Genomic DNA, 18,889 nt, shown 5'->3' on the forward strand with positions numbered 1-18,889 from the left:
TCGAAAACACATGGTTCAATCACACTTATCATCTGTCTCCATAGATTCTAATTTTGGCTTAGTTGTGGCTGTTCAACCTGTCTATGGCTCGTATAAGGCACTGTTAAACAATGTTAGCTATCTTTTTGTTTTTCGAAAATGGGCATTACTGGACCTATTGTCACTGGAACCGTTACAGCTTCTAGATTTTTAGTCAATTCCCTTATTTTCTCTGTCAATTCCAATGTAGTTTTTGCCAAATCTACAGAATTTTCACCATTAATTCTATTTTCTGCTTCTCTAATGGAGTTACTCTTCTCTAAATCTTGCGACATTGGTTCTGTCTTAATAATTCGTAATGTTTCTTTCATTTGGGCACTTGGTGTCAATGTATCTGTTTCTGGTCTATATGGTGGTGGATTTTTATAAAACCTATCATCAAGAACATCATCTTCTGATTCATTCATTCCGTACCCTCTCAACTCTACATTATGTCTTTTATCTACACACTTTCTTCCTTCATTCTCTCCTGCAGTCCTTACAGGGAACAATCCCTCAGTCATACTCGCTTCCCGCCATCTTCTCATACGATCATTATGATTTTCATGTCCGTACTGTCGACCAAACATGTACCTGTATCTTCCGCCACTTCTCTGTCTCTCACGTTCATGCATTTCATCTTCCCACTCTGTCAATGCCTCAAATTTTGTCGGTCTCGGTCTTGGTTCTAAATTCATCATTTTCTTTCTCAGGTTCCTCAAAATTGCCAAATTAAATGAACCATGTTCTGGAAAAGCGAGGACTCCGTCATCCCTCGTATATTTTACCCAATTGTCGAACCAAATACAGGTATGATATCCGTATTTCGCAACCATAAAGGATGCAGGAGTTTTCGATGGAGGAAGTAACTGTCCTTCCCTAGTTTTGACCGGTTTGTCCTTCTTAAACCACTTCTTAATTTTGCTAAACCATGTCTTTTTCGCCTTTTCTGGTGGATTCTACTACATTTTCCTGTCTTCTGTGTATCGCTAGTCTCTTTATAGCTGTACCGCTATTCTGTCCAATCCCAGCGCGACTCACACCAACGCATCAATCCGGAGCGTCTACGTCACCCTGTAATTCTCCAATCCTAGCGCGGCGTACACCAATGCACCAATCTGGAGCGTTTTACAGTTCTGACCGACTGTCCAATCCCAGCGCGGTCGTTCTGACGTCAGCAGCCGCTGCGGCAGCTCCTGCTCCTGCTACTGACCCCTCCTTTACAAAACCGCTCAGTACGTTTTTGTTTCAATTTCTACAATTCTGTTAGTCACAACATAGAAACGTCTCCATTGTCCGCTTCGCTAACCAAAGAATAGTAAAGACCTTTCTCACAAGAATTTCGTCTTTACCGAGAGCAGCGCTTACCTCTGCCCTACTACGGAATCGTTACTTCCGTTGATAAAGTAGCACATCCCTCTACCTTACCCTTCTAGCAGCACCAACCAACCGCTTCTCTAGAATTAAGACACCTAGTTGGAGACCCAATGCTCCTGCGAAATAAAACTAGAGTTTCGCCATTAATCGAAATACCTTTTCATACACACACTGTTATACGGAAAACTGTAGTACATTCACACAGAATCCTGTCTTTCCCGAGGGCTGCGCTTACCTGTGCCCTACTACAGAATTATGACATTCGTTAACAAAGCAGCGCTTCCCTCTGCTCCGTCCTTCTAGCAAGCTTAGAGAATACCTATTACCTTTTCAGTGATAAGCGTTATCGGAATGCCAATTGGATCACTGGTACCTAAGACCAAAATTTCACAGATAACCTTCGCTATCATACACACTTCTCTCATACAGAAAATGTCTCTAATGGCAACACACGGCAATGCTACCAAACCGAACCCAGACAATGCGTCGTGCAACTTCAATCGTTACATGTTTGCTCTGTGTACCTACAGGGCAACAACAATTCCGTCTTTCCAGAGAGCAGCGCTTACCTCTGCCCTACTACGGAACCGTTACAAACTTCCGACTTCCTAAATCCCAGAAGCCGTGCTGACGACATAAATCTCGACGCAACTCAACATAGAATGTTAGTACATAAATCAATACCAATCAACACTCAATAAGCTATATACAAGCAATAATCACTAAACCAAAACAATAACAAACCATCATTCTGCTACCAGAAAAACTGCTGCAGCGTGAAATGCAAAATCCCTCCGTCTGTCACAGACCAATGATATCACAAACACACACATTCAATACATTCGCTGGTGGGGCCCATAACACCAACATTCACTCACCATCAATCTGTGTTTCCAGGAGGCAATTATCTTCCAAACGCTGATATGAAAGGAAATACCTCTTTTACCCCAATGAGCAACACATCTACTTTACCTTCTGTAACTCATTAGGCCCTAAATTCCACTCTTGGTATTCCTCTCATAATTTTGGCGGTGGATCTGCTAGTTGCTGGTTTAGGTAATTTCTAATTCTCTATTCACTTTAAAGTCAAAACATTTTCTATGAATAAACAACCCAACTCATTTGGTAATTAATCAATTCAATCTTAGATCTAAATAATGCAAATTAAATCATTAGTTTATTCAAGCCGCCAATCATCATATTTACCTATTCTGGCTAATTGTCGTCCTCTAAGTCAAAATTTGGGCATCAGTTCAGTCTGTCAAAGATTCAGGGAAACAGCTGTCCTGCAGTGTCACCGTCCTCTCCGTCAGCATAACGTCAGGAACCAAAGAACGATCGAAAGAAGGGTTCTGTCACCTCACTATTCTACCGTAATTTATAGTGAAATCATTGTTAAAAGTAACACATTTTGTTTTCCGACTTCGCTGATTGGTCAATCAGAGATCATCCGACAGGGTTCTCACGAAATATTGTCTCTTAGGTTATGACTTTTGCTGGTTCCGGTTCACATAACAGTCTTTGTTCAAAAGTAGCTGGCTGGCTTCCCAGAGCATCCTTGAAGGGTACATGTTCTTCTGGGGTCAGGTCCAGGCCACTGTTGCTAGTGATAACGCATGCGCACTTCACCCAGAACCTCGTGTAACGATGTCAGTCATGTTAGATTCAGAAGGCAGCCATTTTGTGGTAGGCCCAAATGGTCAACTTAAGCAAAGAAACACAAAAGCGTAATTAATACATAGGAATGGCTAATAGAATGTTATTCCCTCGCTAATTCCCGTATGTGTGTGTGTTTATCTAGCAGAAAGCAACACTCAGAGCGGTTTCTACTTACTGAATAAAGCACAAATCACAATTACATCACAAAAGCAACATATATCATATACTATTCTAATTTTCTATCATTAGTATGCATACATAATTTAGTTTACATATTAATTAAGCCATGCAAATGCAATTCCCGCGTGTAATTCTCTTGTTAATACAGTTGGTGAGTTATCACATCAAACAGATTAATAATATTACAATCAATTAATTTTTTCGGATTAATATAAACATGCAGAATGGGGAGGTATACAAAAATTTACATTCCCGCTCCAGCACAGTCACTTTCTGCACCCACCTGCAATGGGATCCCTCTTCCATCTTTAAAGCGCAGGCGGGTTGCCCCCTTGTCTGTTTGCGCCAGTACATCTATTTAAAAGAGAGCCATTGCGCAAACAGTGAAAGTGTGCCATATATTTAAGAAGACCCCAAGGTCTAGTATAAGGCTCAGCATAAAATTCAAAGTGTAGGCTCATGATTTTACAGTGTTTGAAAGAGAGAGAGAGGAAGAGGTAGAACAAATTTCATAGATCTGGTAACAATGGGTCCGAACTATTTATAGGGTATGGTCTGAAGAAGGGAACTCTATCTGTGTGTTTTGCCTGAAGAGCATCTGCTAAATCAATTTATACAGTCTTGCAAAGAAAATGGGAACAATTGAGATTTTGGTAGATGTTGGATTTGGCCCACTCTGCAGGGACACCCCCAAAGTTTTTGCCTCCCCACTCATATTTTAGCTGCATTTGTTTTTATTGGCTTTAAGGGTTCTCTGCACTTTAGCAATACTAACAAATGCTAAAGTGCCTGTTCTCTCTCCTTTAACTGTGGTAAAAGTGGCTTAACCCTGAATGATATATTTAATTTGCTTATAATTCCCTTGTAGAGTTGTATCCCATACACCCAGGGCCTGAAAAATAATGCTACTAGTGGACCTGCAGCACGTATGATGCCACCCACCTAAGGAGCCCCTAACACATGCCTCAGCCTACCATTGCAGCCTGAATGCAGTTTAAACTGCCAATTCGACTTGGTAATATAACCCCATTGCAAAGTTTTAAACTTTCTTGCTTGCATAAAAGGCACCCTAAAGGCAGGCCCAGGGCCATTGGAATTCTGCGACACAGGAGCACCAAATTATGCAGCAGGTTTGGCTAAATTCTGTGGGAAGAAAAAGCAAATTATGCAGCATAATGTGCCACATTTTTTGATAGTATTACTTCATTAGTTTCCAGTTCGTACATATGGTAATACTGTTTGGGCAAAACGTTCACCTCATTAGTCTCACTTTTGCAACCATATATCCATATATAGACTAAAACAATCAAATGATGACTAGTTAACCTTTGCACAAGGCCTTCTGCTGTGTGTGAATCCACATAGTAATATGTTTAGCAACGTTTGGTCCGTTTGAGCTAAAAACATTTTTTTTTCTCAAAATCTGCAGATTATGCAACATATGAACCAAATCCATACTTATGTGAACAAAAGCCATAGCTATGGAATTGCATAACTCCAGTGGTCCTGTATACGTCCTAGGTAGCCCATAGGACAAAGTACATTGCAATTAAAAGGTTGAACTGCTCTTTTGAATTTTGTATGTCCTGGTAGTGAAAAACTCTTAAATTCATTTTTTGTTACTGTAAGGCCTACCTCTCCGTAGGGTAACATTGGGTTGCCTTATTGCATTTAATACCTGTTGATTGGGAACTGGTAAACCTTTCATGTTTGGTGTCTGGTAAATTGTTCCGTCGACAGTAAGGGGGACGCGCGCAGACAGTAAGGCAAGCGTGTGTATGTGTGCAACTGTTCCAAAGGTTTTAAGTGTTTTTACCTGCTTTTTAACAAACGAAAGAAAAAACGCTCTGTTTAACTTTTTACTTACTCACCTGTCCTCCTGATCACACCACAATCCGCACTGCTCTCCGGTCCACCCTGGGTTTTCCCAATTGAGTGGAGGGAGTATCCGGCCACAAAATCCTTTTCCCTCACTTGTGGGCAAGAGACCGGAGGGGGCGGAGCCTCACATATCTATTTAACTCACATGCCAGACTCTTCGCACAGCGGACGCGTGCAGTGGGCGCGCCGGTGGCGCGCCAAAGGCGTGCCAAAGGCAAGCCCGTCTGCGCCTGTCTGCGGCCGACCGGGGCCAGGGGCCACAACCCCTGCCCGTTTTCAGACGCATGTCCTATAGCCCACACTTCCTCCATAACCTAAGAGGAACGACATGTGAAAGTTGCCGACACTCCTGGAATGTTGTAGTTGAGCACACTAACTGTCCACACTGCGGGTTTCCATTTCAGCCGACCATTAAGATATGCAGCCCCCTAAATATGTTCCTACTGAATTGCAGATCACTCCCTAAGCATGCCACTGAAATTGCCTTGCTTCTGTAAGAATTTAAACCCGATGTTCTCTTCCTGACAGAAATGTGGCTCAATATAGAGTCAGAGCCAGTCCTCATTCAAACTCTGCCTCACGGCTACCTCATACAATGAGCAGATCGCAAAAACGGCAGAGGAGGAGGCCTAGTGATTGTTTTTAAAGACCACTATAACTGTCGCACTTTACCAGACCAAGTATCAGACTGCGAGAGCCTTTCCTTCTCCATCGATTTCTCCCCCACTAGTACCTTCTCTGGCCTACTAATTTATCGCCCACCCGGGGCCTTAGGCCAATTCCTCAATACCCTCCCTCTAACCATAGCGAATCTAGCCTGCTCGCCGTCTAATTATACAGTATTAGGGGATCTCAATATTCACCTAGACAACACTTCTGACCACACCACTAGGGAACTAATCACGAGCCTCTCCGCACTTCTACTAAAGCATAAACTATTTGAACACACCCATATCAAGGGCCACTTACTCGACCCTGTTTTTAGCAACTGCATTGAACCTATAACAGGAGCGCCGTCACCGCTGGCCTGGTCCGACCACTTCCTGATCCCCCTGTCCTGGGATATCCCAGATTCCACCCTCCCACCCAACACGCTTTCCCACAGGGAACGTAATTGGCCGAAGCTTCCCAGAGAACAATGGATCTCAGCCCTCAAAGCCTCCAGACCTGACAGATACCCCAACCCTATCTCAGCTAACGAGAAATGTAATCATTGGATCCATAGCTCCCTAGATGAAATGCTCCCCATGAATGCAGAGCTAAAACGTCCCCATGGCACTCCCCTAAATTACGGGAACTCAAACAACACTGCAAAAGGTGAGAGAGGAAATGGAGACTTAACTATTCTGCGCCCAGTAAATCCGTTTATAAGGAGGCAATAAAAACCTATAAAGATTAAATCAAAGCCGCTCAAGCGACCTTCTATGAAGAAAAAAATAATGGAGCCTCTAACTCTCCTAAGGATTGCCAAATCTCTCCTGAAACTGCCCCAGAAACAACCAAACCCGATCGATGCCCAATCCTGCTACAACAACCTGGCGGAATTCTCCCACCAGAAAATACAACAAATATACTCTGCCTTTTCTCCTACTCAGTCTGGACCAGCCTTTGCCCCCACCATCAGCCCAGGATATGGATCACGAGCCACCCTGGAGGTCCTCCCCCCTCTAGACCACGCAATCTTAGACCCCATCATGCACCGGGTGAAATCGGGCTTCCCCTTAGACCCCGCACCCCCGCGAGCCCTGGCATCAGTCATAGGAAACATCCTACCAACCACCCTTGACCTGCTCAACGCCTCCATCTCCTCTAGTGTGGTCCCCCCCGTGGAAGTGTGCTATGGTCAAGGCTCTCCTAAAAAAACTGAACCTGGACCAAGACAACCTAAGCAACTACTGCCCTATTTCCCTCCTCCCATGGCTGAGTAAGATTTTAGAAAAACACGTCAATTCAGTGCTGGTAGAGTTTCCAGAAACTAACAATCTACTGGATCTCTCACAGACCGGCTTCCATCCCCAACATGGGACCAAAACTCCCCGCCCTCCTCGCGGTAACGGAGGAGGCCAGAAGGATCCTGGATTAAGGGGGCTCTGCGGCAATTATACTTCTCGACCTAAGTGCCGCATTTGACACTGTAAACCACGACACACTGATTCACAGACTTGTGATCCTGGGAGTATCAGGCAGTGTCACCGCCTGGTTAAAATCCTTCCTAGGTGACAGCTCTTTCCAGGTCTTCGAAGGCGACGTTGTTTCCACTTGTGTGCCCCTCAGCTGTGGTGTGCCTCAGGGATCCTCCTTGAGCCCCACACTGTTCAATATATACATGGGTCCCCTGGCAGAGATTGTCCGCCCATTTGGCATACAAATCATCCCCTATGCTGATGATGCTCAGCTCGTGGTGACCTTAAACCACCCAGAGAAGTCACCAAACAACCTAAGAAGCTGCCTAGAGAAGGTTGCCAAGTGGTTGGAACTCTCCTGCCTTAAGATCAATGGGGACAAAACTGAGCTCATGCTTCTTGGAAACTCCCCCTCTTTTAATTCAGAGCTACTGTGGCTGAAATGCCTTGGCCCCGCCCAAGTACCCAAAAACCAGATCTAAAGCCTGGGCATCTGGCTGGACCACTCCCTTAGTTTTAACCATCAAGCAGCAAAACGTTTGGCAACTTGCTATGGCATGCTAAAGATGCTACGTAAAATACTTCCCCTTCTCCAAATTTCAGGCAAGAAAAATCATATTCCAAGGCCTTATTCTATCGCGCCTGGATTATGGGAACGCCCTATATCTAGGAGCCCCTCAATTCACCACCCGCAAGCTCCAGATAATTCAAAACTGTGCAGCCCGTACACCCCTCCAGACCCCTCATCGACAATCAGCAAACCCGGCACTAAGGAGCCTTCACTGGCTGCCTGTTAGGGAGAAAATCCAATTCAAAATCATGTGCATTGCCCACAAGGCCTTCTGGAGGAGTGGTCTGGCAATCAGCCAATTGATGATAACCCCCTACCAACCTAGTAGACAACTCCGATCAGCATCCTCCTCCCTCGCCCTACTCCCTAAAATAAAGAGAGCAAGATGCGGTGGACGCTCCTTTTCCTATAACTCTGCCAAGCTATGGAATGCCCTCCCACCACGCATGCGGTCGGGGCCCAATCTCCTACCCTTCCGCAAACTTTTTAAAACCCCTGCTTTTCAACAACTGCCTCTAAACCATCAAATTCTTCTCTTCTGTCCGCGTCTGTCTACAGCGCTGGGATGCTTCAGGGTAGCTATTGGGCTATATAAATGTTTTTTTAATTTAATTTAATTTAATTTCTTTAATGGTAAAGCCAAATTTTACGTTACAATTTCAAAAATGTCACTTTCAGAAAGTTGGCATTTTCCTGTCCTATATAACGCAAGCAGCCTGTCCTAGGTCATAGGACTGGGTGTAGTTGGCAGTTGGACTTTTATCTTTCCCAGACAGCTACACAATAGAGGGATTAGGTGTGCCTGGACTGGACAACAACTGGCGGGATGGGGGAGAAGCTGGGCACAGCCCCACTTGCAACTGAATAGGCTTTGCTCTGCCTTCACACAAAGGACTTTTCATCTTTGCATTGTGCATGCAGCCAACTTGGAATCAGGGCAGGGGAGTCAGGAAACTTCAAAAGGAAATATTTAGAAACTTCTCCTACTCCAAAAGTGGTACCAGGGATAAAAATAGAACCCTCAGACCCACTCTTCAGTTCACTTTCTGGACTTGGAGAAGGACTCTTAGAGGATTGCCTGCTGCTGTAGCCTGCTCTGTACGCCACACAACCGCTTTGCTGCACCTGGAAGGACTGCTTTGGTTAGGTGTCAGGAGCCTGTCTTGAACCCTCAGAGGCCAGCCCTACATCATCACTTGAACCCAGGACTACCAGAGTGACTCCAGGGGCTAATTTGCTGACCTTATCAGCACCTTAGGGGCATAAATAGCTCCCCCTCATCTCAAACCCACACCTGGACCAATCCTGAGTGAGTCCTAACATCCCAAGTGTTGCCTCTTTTGTCCTGGCCCCTTGGTCGTGGAATTAAAGGTGCAGGGATTACCAGAATCCCAAATTTAGGACTTAAATATTTGTTGGCTAAAAACTGCTCTGAGAGCCAAGAGAAGACGGGGACCAAAATGCTCATCTTTCCAGCCGAGGTGCATCTCCAGTCAGCCTGACTTTGCAGCAGCTCCAGCTAATTTCTTCTCCACAGCAGTAAATCATGTTCAGCGGCCCCTTGGCAAAGGGGTATTTGGCCTTCTGGAACTGTTATTGGATACAGCCTCCAGCTTCATCCCACCTGAGATTTTGACTTCCAAAAAGGAGACTAATTTTGAATTTAGAAATCTTCAATTGAACTTGGTACAGTGGCTCCCCGACAACAGTGCTCCATCCTCAGTCACTGAACTTGATTGCTCAGAACATTTTCTTTGAAATTTCTTCTAAGTTTGAAGTTAAGTGGTGAGTAAGCCCAATCCACTTCATGTATTCGATTTGTACTCCATCGTGGTCAAGCATATTGTTTTGACTTTGACCAGGTCTTGCGCAACTCGTTGTCTGCAGTAGGCACTTGGAACTTATAAGCAGGATATTTCACTTTACACTTTGAACATTCATAACTCCGGTTCTACCGAATGGATTTTTGTAATTTATAAAAAAAAAAACTATTTTTTCTAACTTTGTGTGAGATGTTTCTTTTGCTGTGTTGCATTTTGTTGCTGTTTGTGTGCTGCATAAATGCTTTACACATTGCCTCTACATTGTAGGAAAGACATTAAAAAATAAAACTTTGACTTCCAAAATGAATTAGAATGACAATCTTCCTTGGACATTTAAAAAAATGACCAGCAGACATTTGGGGCCTTATGTAGGTGGCCTAACATTTACCACTTCATAAATACCGAATTTTACCGATTCGGTATTTATGAAGTGGTAAATGCTATGTAGGTAATCAGTCGGTAAAAATTACCGAATCGGAATTGGTCGGTAATTTAGAATCGGTATTTACCGATTCGGTAATGGTAACTGGCTTCCCATTGATTCCTATGGGCCAGGAGGCCCATAGGAATCAATGGGAAGCCAGTTACCATTACTGAATCGGTAAATACCGATTCGGGAATGGGGGGAGCACAATCAAGGGTGGCAGGGTGTCACAGTGACACCCTGTTGCACCCCTGATTCCTGCATGTGTGCACATGTGGCACACATACATGCCCTGAGGGCATGTATGTCTGCCACATTGCACACTTCTAAGTGCCAAAAAATGCTTTTTCTAAGCCATTCGTCATTTACCACCAACTTTTAGTTTCTTAACCAAAATATATTCATACACTTTACTCACTTTTAAGACCCTTTGTAGCCATTTCATGCACCACCTGACACAGTATCTACATCTGCTTCTAGACTTCAACAAAGTCCAGACTGAGAACATGAATGGGTGAGACTGATAAGTGCTATGTCTGATCCGTCAGCTTTACGTCTAGTGTATCAATATACTTGTTAGTAACAGTGTTGATGAATGCACAGTGTCACACTTCCCCATATACACCCTGGTCAGAGATTTTTTGATTTAGAAATACTTTGTCAATATAAATTACTCCTGAACATGCTATTGTAAGGGCAGCACTAACATATAATATATACGTTATGCCTTGTGGTCACTTACAGGAAAGGACTTTGTGTGGGTCTCAAACATATATAAAAGATGTAAAACATATCCTCATCTTGTATGAGTTGGGATGATCAACTCCTCTAGATGTATCTCTCTTTCTTGTCATCTTCTGTCATGCTACAGTGCCTTGTGCCCACTTTGCAAACAAAACCACCAATGACATCAGGAAACATACTAGCAGCAGCAATTAGGCCTTCAACCATCCGTTGACCATGAATGGCTGAGGATATCTGATTTTTAATTCAATATTTCACAGTATAGTTTGGTATCTTATATTTATATCATTTTGAAACTTTAAAAGTGTTTTTATTTATCTGTGTTTAGTGCCAGTGGGTTAACATTGTAGAGACATAATAATTCCTGGAAAGAATTAACCCTTATCTTCATATGTTCATTTTTTTCACATGAAACTAACTTTATTAATACATTTTAATAAAAAGTGTATTAAAATAGTTTGCAGAATTATTGTCACTAAAATGTTTTTGATGTGTTTCATCTTATTCAATCTTCTTCTTGCAGCAGGATACATTGCACCAGACGATAATGCTGAATCCTACACAACCATTGAACAGCACCTAATCCACAGAGAAAATACAATCATCCCTCAAGGAAAAATATGTCAGAGCCCACACTGCTTAAGAAAAAAAGGATCAGGAGCTGGTTAAGGAGGAGGAGGAGGAGGAGGAGGAAGGGGGTGAGGAGGAGGACATTGGTGCACCCATATTCCTTCTAATTTTCACCCATGCTGCATTGCTCAGCACACTGTCTGGCCCCCATAAAACTGAATGTATTTATAGAGGAGTCCATCAGAAATCACTTGTAGTTCTTCACCAGTGAAGCTGGGGGACCTCTCATCTAATCCCTCAGCCATGTTTGGAGTTTGGATTTTATAAGGTGCAACATGATGAAGGAGGATGTCTCTGTGGTGCAAAGACGGCTGAGAATAAACAGAAAACGGCAGTCTTCATCTTCTTGTTTGCAATTTTCTCTTGGTCATGGTGGGTGGAGATAACAGTAAAAGTGAAGCTAGATATTATGAAAAATGTAGCAGAACATGTTTGTTTCTGACGTTATTTTACCTAAACAGTGTCATCTTAGAATGATGCATTTGACTGTGTAGCAGTCCACCGTTTATTGACAAGATGCTGTTCAACAATATAAAGGAAGCAACAAAACTAGCAGCTCAAATGAAAAATGTATTAAATAGTCGATCCAGCACTGGTGTAATTGCATCTCATTCTGTCCCAGTCCCGGTATACTGGATGGGGTGTAAATTAGGGGTTATGTTGATATTTAAGCCCCATCACATTGTGATGTTGTAAACCACCAAACAGTCTTGCACACAAATTCGGGAGAATCTCCAACACTTCTCTGTATTATTAAGACAGCTGAGTCAACGAAAGCATCGCAAAATTCCATTGAATAATGGCTCATGTCGTATGTGTGCCTTATTGTACCTCTGTTAAGGTTGTGTTGTTAGAATTATGTAGGATATGAGGAGAATGGAAGAAAGAGCATACTCAACATCACCTGCAACAAAGACATGTAACATTTCTTAAAATGGGTCTCTACTCTAAATGTAGTACATTGTGTGTGCATACATGCATTGAGTGTTAGGATAATGTGTGATGCACAATTAGCCCCTCTGTGAGATATTCCTAATTACCAATGATTCACATGTCACCAAAATCCCCAGCAACCAATCGACATGCAAGCGGTGACTGATGGAAGATATAGCTGTTGTGTGGGCTTCCAGGAAAAGGCAGCACACTAAATAGTAAAACAATCCCTAGCTTTGCAGACAGGTTGCATGGGTGCAAGTTTATGAAGTGAATGGGGTATTTGTTGCTGTAAAACTGTGTTGCGGCATGAGGTGGTTCAAATGTCACAAGGGTGCAATCAATGGCACCAATCACATGAAAGAAGTTGGACAAGTAATAGAATTCCCTGGATACCCTTTGCATTCCTCCAGTGAGTATGGCATAGTGATACACTGGTACACTCTTATGTTGATGCATCTCAGTTCCTGGTACAAGGATCTAGACTGGATTGCCTGTGAGATGTCTGTGTTGTCAAAGTCAATCTTCCATAAAGGTCCAGTGGCCATGAAATGGAGTTCAGCCAGTATTTCGACATGGACAGGGATAGCCTGGAAGTGGGATGTGGTGAATTAAGCTCCTGCTCCCAGTCTGCAACCATTTCAAGGATCAATTCAGGTGAGAAGCGGTTTCTGGCAGTGACTGCTTTCCTGGACATGATAAATATGTTAATCCTTTAGCTGTAAACCCTCTCTCTCCTCAAATGAAATGAACAACAAATAAACAAATGCATTCCCTGACATAGAGAAGACAGAAAAGTGTTTGGTTGTGCAAGTTCATAATTATGAATCAAGGCCACGGTTGATATAAAGTTTTTCACCTGTAGCTAGGTGGAGAAGTCCAGAGTCATCACTACTTGCATTTCCACGTTTGTTAGAAGTGTTTTAAGTCTTGTTATAAACTTAAAAGATTTTGGCTATAAAAAAATAGAAAAAATATTGCTATTTGCTGCCTCTATTAGTTTCTTTAGGAGCATGTTGCAATACCTGTGAGTGCCAATTTGTAGTGTTGCACTCACTTTAAGGCTTGGCTGGAGTGCATTTAATACTGCTTTTGCCCTATCTGGCTGTAGTAACTTTAAAAAAAATTATACAATAAAAAGTTGTATGACAACATTTTATTGTATAATTTCTTGAACAGCACTTGTGATTATTTGCTGAAATTTCATTTCATTTTGCTTATTTGCACTTGGTAAAATTCATAGACCTTTTTTCAAAGAAGATCAAATGGTCTGTATGTTCCTCTGATTATATTGAATCAGTATATTGATGTAAAAAGAAGTGGGCAGAGGAGATCGTGTGCAAAATGGAACTTAACTATATGATGTTTTAGCATAAATAATTTTAAACATTTTTAATTGTTTTTTGTACATGTACTTTGAATTAACATGATAAATATCAGACATCTTTTGCATATATTTGTATTCAGTTTGTTGAGAACAGTGAGTGGATGAGAGTATGTAAGTGATGCATGATTGTAGTGATCAAAAATGTATTCTACTTAGTTGGGGATATCCTCTTGTTGAAATTGCAGTGCACCCTGTCCCCTACGTATAATTGGGTACCTGATAATAGTATCTTTAGAAGAGCAAGTTGTAAAATAGCAGTTGTTTTTCTCTTTTGTGGGTGTTTTTATTTATTTGCAGGCCCTGCAAACCTCTCATTTCCCCTTCCCTAAACCCACCTGAGTAGGAGTCAGTAATCCACATTTTTAAATGCTCCCACTTCGCCCTCCCACACTTATCACCAAAATGTATACATACGTATGCAAAGTTTAAACAATTTAAAAGTCCCCCTGAGCACACTTCTAATATTAAGTAGTATCCAACAGACTCTTGATCCAGGTCCAACTATAGTCTTTATTATATATCACACTATAGTCCATCCAGTTAGCTTTTTCTTCAAACACAGATTGTTCTTTATATTCTGAATTGCAGAAAAACGCCAACACGTGTTTCGTCGTGCAGTATAATGCACATTCGACTTCTTCAGGGCTGCACTCCCAAAAAATTTAAAATTACCAATATGTTAGCCTGATCAGACTGAACAAGACGAAGGAAAAATAATAGTTCTCCCAGTGAGAAAGGAAGGCCACCACCTCAATCAAAAAATAATTCCTGGTTACCTAGTATTTGTGTACGTATGCAGAGTTGTCTGCACTTAGATTTGCGAATAGCATTTTGCAGTACATGAGTAGTATTACTCTTGTACTACTAAACGGGCTACAAAGTGCAGTTTGTGTCTAGGCCCCTCTCCTTGTTAATAATGTGTTATACTTGACATCATTTGCAGTGAGTTAGGTCTCTCACCCAAACTACCATGGAGATTGAAAAAGACTTGAACAGCCAGCACTTCTTTGCAGACCATGTACATACTAGTTAGCAGGGAAACGTGCAATCTCACCTTTGATCTTGGACGATTGTCCCTGCAACTGAAAACGAATAGGGAAAAGGCCTGAAAGGCAAATATTAGTAGTAAAGCTTGCAAACAGTTAATTCCTGTTTTTGTGCAAATGATTGAATTTTTTATGTTTTTCTCACACAAGCACACTCTTTTAAAATCTATTTTGTATTTGGCACTAGTGTCAAAAACAAGCATCAATACTGCATGAGAATGTTTTACCACTAGCGTTATTGCCCAGAGGACATCTTTTCTATTCAGTTATTTAGCACGCCTCAAAGTATAATGTTTATTTTCATCTGTCTTCTTTTATTCGTTTGTTAGAGATTTATTTCCATATCAAATATATGTAAAGTAGGCAAATGGGGTTAAAAGTTTCTTGTACTCACAACTAAGGAAAGTATCCGAGGAAAAAAAAATAGTCTGAAATCAATAATTACGATTGCTCTCTTGGAGAAGCAAAGGGCAGTGCACACCTGTATTGACAACAAACTATTTTTATCCATTTTTTTTTTGATAACCAATTTTATTGCCTTTTGATTGCAACCAAGAACACAGCACCATGTAGAAGTACACTTGGAGAACAAGACCGGGATACAAGCCCATCACAATGATACAGAGAATTTGATGCACCAACAGCTAATATCAATAAGTCCACTTCCAGCTAGAGATCATAGCAGTCCAAGTCAGTCTTCTATGATGCCGACCCACTTGCCCCAGATACGGGGAAACTTCCTAGGACAGCCCCTAGCCACATAAAGAGGCCGTTCCTGCGCGGCACACCAGTCTACTCCCCTGCGCCAGCACGCCAACGTAGGTGCGGTATTCTTCATCCAATGAGCTGCAACGTCCCTCTTGGCTACTGCTAGCGCTGTATTTAGGAAGAGCTTCTCGGCCCTGGTGCCGTCCAGCCCCTCCGTGATACCCAGGAGAACATGAGTGGGGTCAATGGGAACCTTCCAGCCCAAGACCTCCGAGAGCTCTCCCGCTACTCACTCCCAGTACCTCTGTATCGCAGGACACAGCCACACCATGTGATAGAAATCAGCCTGGGAGTGGGAACAGCGGGGGCAGAGGGCATCAGGTCGCAGTCCCGCGCGGTGGAGACGCAGCGGTGTGAGATAGGCAGCATGCAAGAAATATACCTGGACTAGCCGCAGCCACGCCGAGACCGCGATGAGTTTAGGGGCCATCAGGGCGTCCCTCCAGTCAGCGTCATCCAGAGTCCCCACCCACCCCTCCCATTTGTCCCGGAGCTGGGGGAGAGAGTTGGGAGTGTTGTTAGTGAGTGAGCAGTAGATACGGGATATCTCTCCCTGACCCAGGTTGCCCGTCATGACTTGAGCCTCAAGGGGGCTATACTCAGGGAGCGCAGTGCCTTCGGAGAGAGAGGAGCGGAGGGCATGGCGCAGCTGCAAGTAGCGGAAGAACTGCGACGAATGGAGGGAGTGTCTGGCCTGCAAATCCTGGAAGGAGCGCAAGTGGGTCCCACTCCAAACATCTCCTAGCAGGGAAATCCCGCTAAGGTCCCAGGGCCGAAACCCGGAAAGAGAGGCGACGTCCCGAAGCCAGGTGCCGCACCACAGGGGAGTATGTCGGGTCAGCCTACCCGACCAGCGGGTATGGCGCAAGGAGGCCCGCCAGGCCAAGAGCACTCCACACGTGATATCAGGGAGAGCTTGGGGGACGGCGTCCCCGTATAGCATCCCCTGGATAGGTGCAAGGCCAAGGGTGTGCAATTCCAGGCGGTACACCGGATCGGACCATCCACCGTTGAACCAATCATGCACCACCAGAAGCCGGGTCGCCAAGTAATAGAGGTAGAGGTTCGTCATCCCAAGACCACCGTCGAAGGGCGGGACGCGGCATTGGGCCAGGGCCAGTCTGGGCCTCCGACCGCCCCATAGGAACTTAGTAGCCAGCCCGTCCAGCTCTCGGAACCAGGACCGAGTGAACGAAAGATTCGTGTTTTGAAGTACATATAAAAAGCGAGGCAAGACCATCATTTTAAATAGAGCTATCCTGCCCAGAGGGTTTAAGGGTAGAGTACGCCACTTAAGGAGGTCAGCACGAACCCGCTTGACCAGAGGGGTAACGTTGAGGGACCACGCAAGATCCGGGAGAAGTGCCGTCGAAGGGGGATCATCGTCTGCCAATCAGAACACTCAGGAGACAAATGAAGGGGGACCAAGACTGATTTAGCCGGGTTTAACTGAAGGCCAGAGGTGCGCTCAAAGAGACCCAGAGCCCGAAGGCCTCAGGGTCCCGATCGGGCCGGGTCCGCTAGGAACAGCAGGACATCATCAGCATAGAGCGCGATCTTATCCTCCACAAAGCCCGGCCACCGCCAGCCAGTGGGGGAGTAATCAGATCGAATAAGGCAGGCCAGGGGCTCCATTGCTAAGGCAAACAGGATCGGCGAGAGGGGGCACCCCTGCCGCGTACCTCGCCTGATAGCGAAGGGACAAGATAGAGTCCCATTGACAAGGACCTGCGCCCGGGGCCGACAATATAGCGTCTTCACCAAGTTGCGGAAAGGAATGCCGAAGCCCACCTGTTCCAACACAGCCTCTAAATAGCCCCAGTCAACCGAGTCAAACGCCTTCTCAAAATCCACCAGAAGGAGCGACAAATAGGGGGACAGCAGGTGCCGGTTCGCCAGAGCAAGATGTAGGCGTCGGAGACAGTGTCTAGTCCCTCGGAGAGGCATGAAGCCACATTGATCTGGGTGGACCAGGGTGGCCAGGTGTGGTCGTATGCGGTTGGCCAGAACAGAGGCGAAGATCTTAAGCTCAGTGTTTATAAGAGAAATGGGCCGATAATCCGAGCAGCATCTTGAAGGGGGTTGGGACTTCAGGATCACTACAATGGTGGCCAGGTCCGTCTCTGGCCGAAAAGAGCCACACTCCGCCGCCTCTCGATACATCGCCACCAGAGGTGAGACCAGGGTGTCTCGGTACGACGCATATAACTCCTGGGGGAGCCCATCCGGTCCCGGCGTTTTACCAGTCGCCATGCGTGATATGGCGTCTGACACCTCTTCGGAGGTAATCGGGAGGTCTAGCGCCTCCGCCTCAAAGTCGCGAAGACGTGGGAGGCGGAACTGTTCCCGCCGGAGGAGCTCATGAAGCGGAAGACTAGGCAGGCATGCCGAATAAAGGCAGGCATAGTAGGCGGTGAAACAGTCAGCCACCGCGGTCGGGGCACGGTGAAGCTCACCACTGGCATCAGCTACCTCCGGAATTATACGATTGGCCATAGGGTAAGTAGCGAGACGATGGAGGAGCTTCCCATTCTTGTCTCCCCAGCCGTATACTCGGGCTACAGAAGAGCGCCACAGCAATTTGGCAGCTTCCAAAGAGGCTTGTCTGATTTCATCCCGTAAGAACGCCAGCCTCCGGTCCTGGGCAGCAGAACGAGCTGCCACAGGTAGCGCCTCAAGCTGGGCGGCTTGCGCCTCCAAATAGGTGAGATGGGAATCACGCTTCAGACGGGCGAGCCTAAGTTGGCCTTTGGCAAAGCCCCGAATGGTTGCTTTTCCGGCCTCCCAAAGAACACGCGATGAAGACACCGACCCCTGATTAGTGGCGAAGTAAAGGCGAAGTTCGGCACCCACCTGGTCTTTAAACTGCTCGTCTTGGAGGAACCAGGCATTAAGTCGCCAGATCGGCCGCGAGGACTGGGACGGGGAGCCGATTTGTAGCAGTACCGGGGAGTGATCCGACAAGCCCCTGGGAAGGATAACAATCTTCTGGATTGCCCGACAGTCTTGGGCCGGCAGGAAAACATAGTCTATGCGGGCATGCATGTGGTGAGAGGCTGACGTGTGGGTGTATTGACGCTCCGTCGGGTACCAAAGTCTCCAGGCATCCCCTAGACCCAAGCTGGAGGCCCACATCGAGAGGAGGCCAGACTGGGCAGTTCTATAGACGGAGGCAGGTGAAGCGGTATCTCGGCTGGGGTCCATGACTGCATTAAAGTCACCCCCAACAACAGTCACTACTAAGGGTAAGACAGCGACCTCTGCGGTAAGTCGCTGGAGTGTGGAAGCCAGCAGGGTGGGAGGGGAATAGACAGCCAGCAAATTA

This window comes from Triturus cristatus, chromosome 2_2 (genome assembly GCF_964204655.1).
Source record: "Triturus cristatus chromosome 2_2, aTriCri1.1, whole genome shotgun sequence".
In the NCBI taxonomy this organism is placed as follows: domain Eukaryota; kingdom Metazoa; phylum Chordata; class Amphibia; order Caudata; family Salamandridae; genus Triturus; species Triturus cristatus.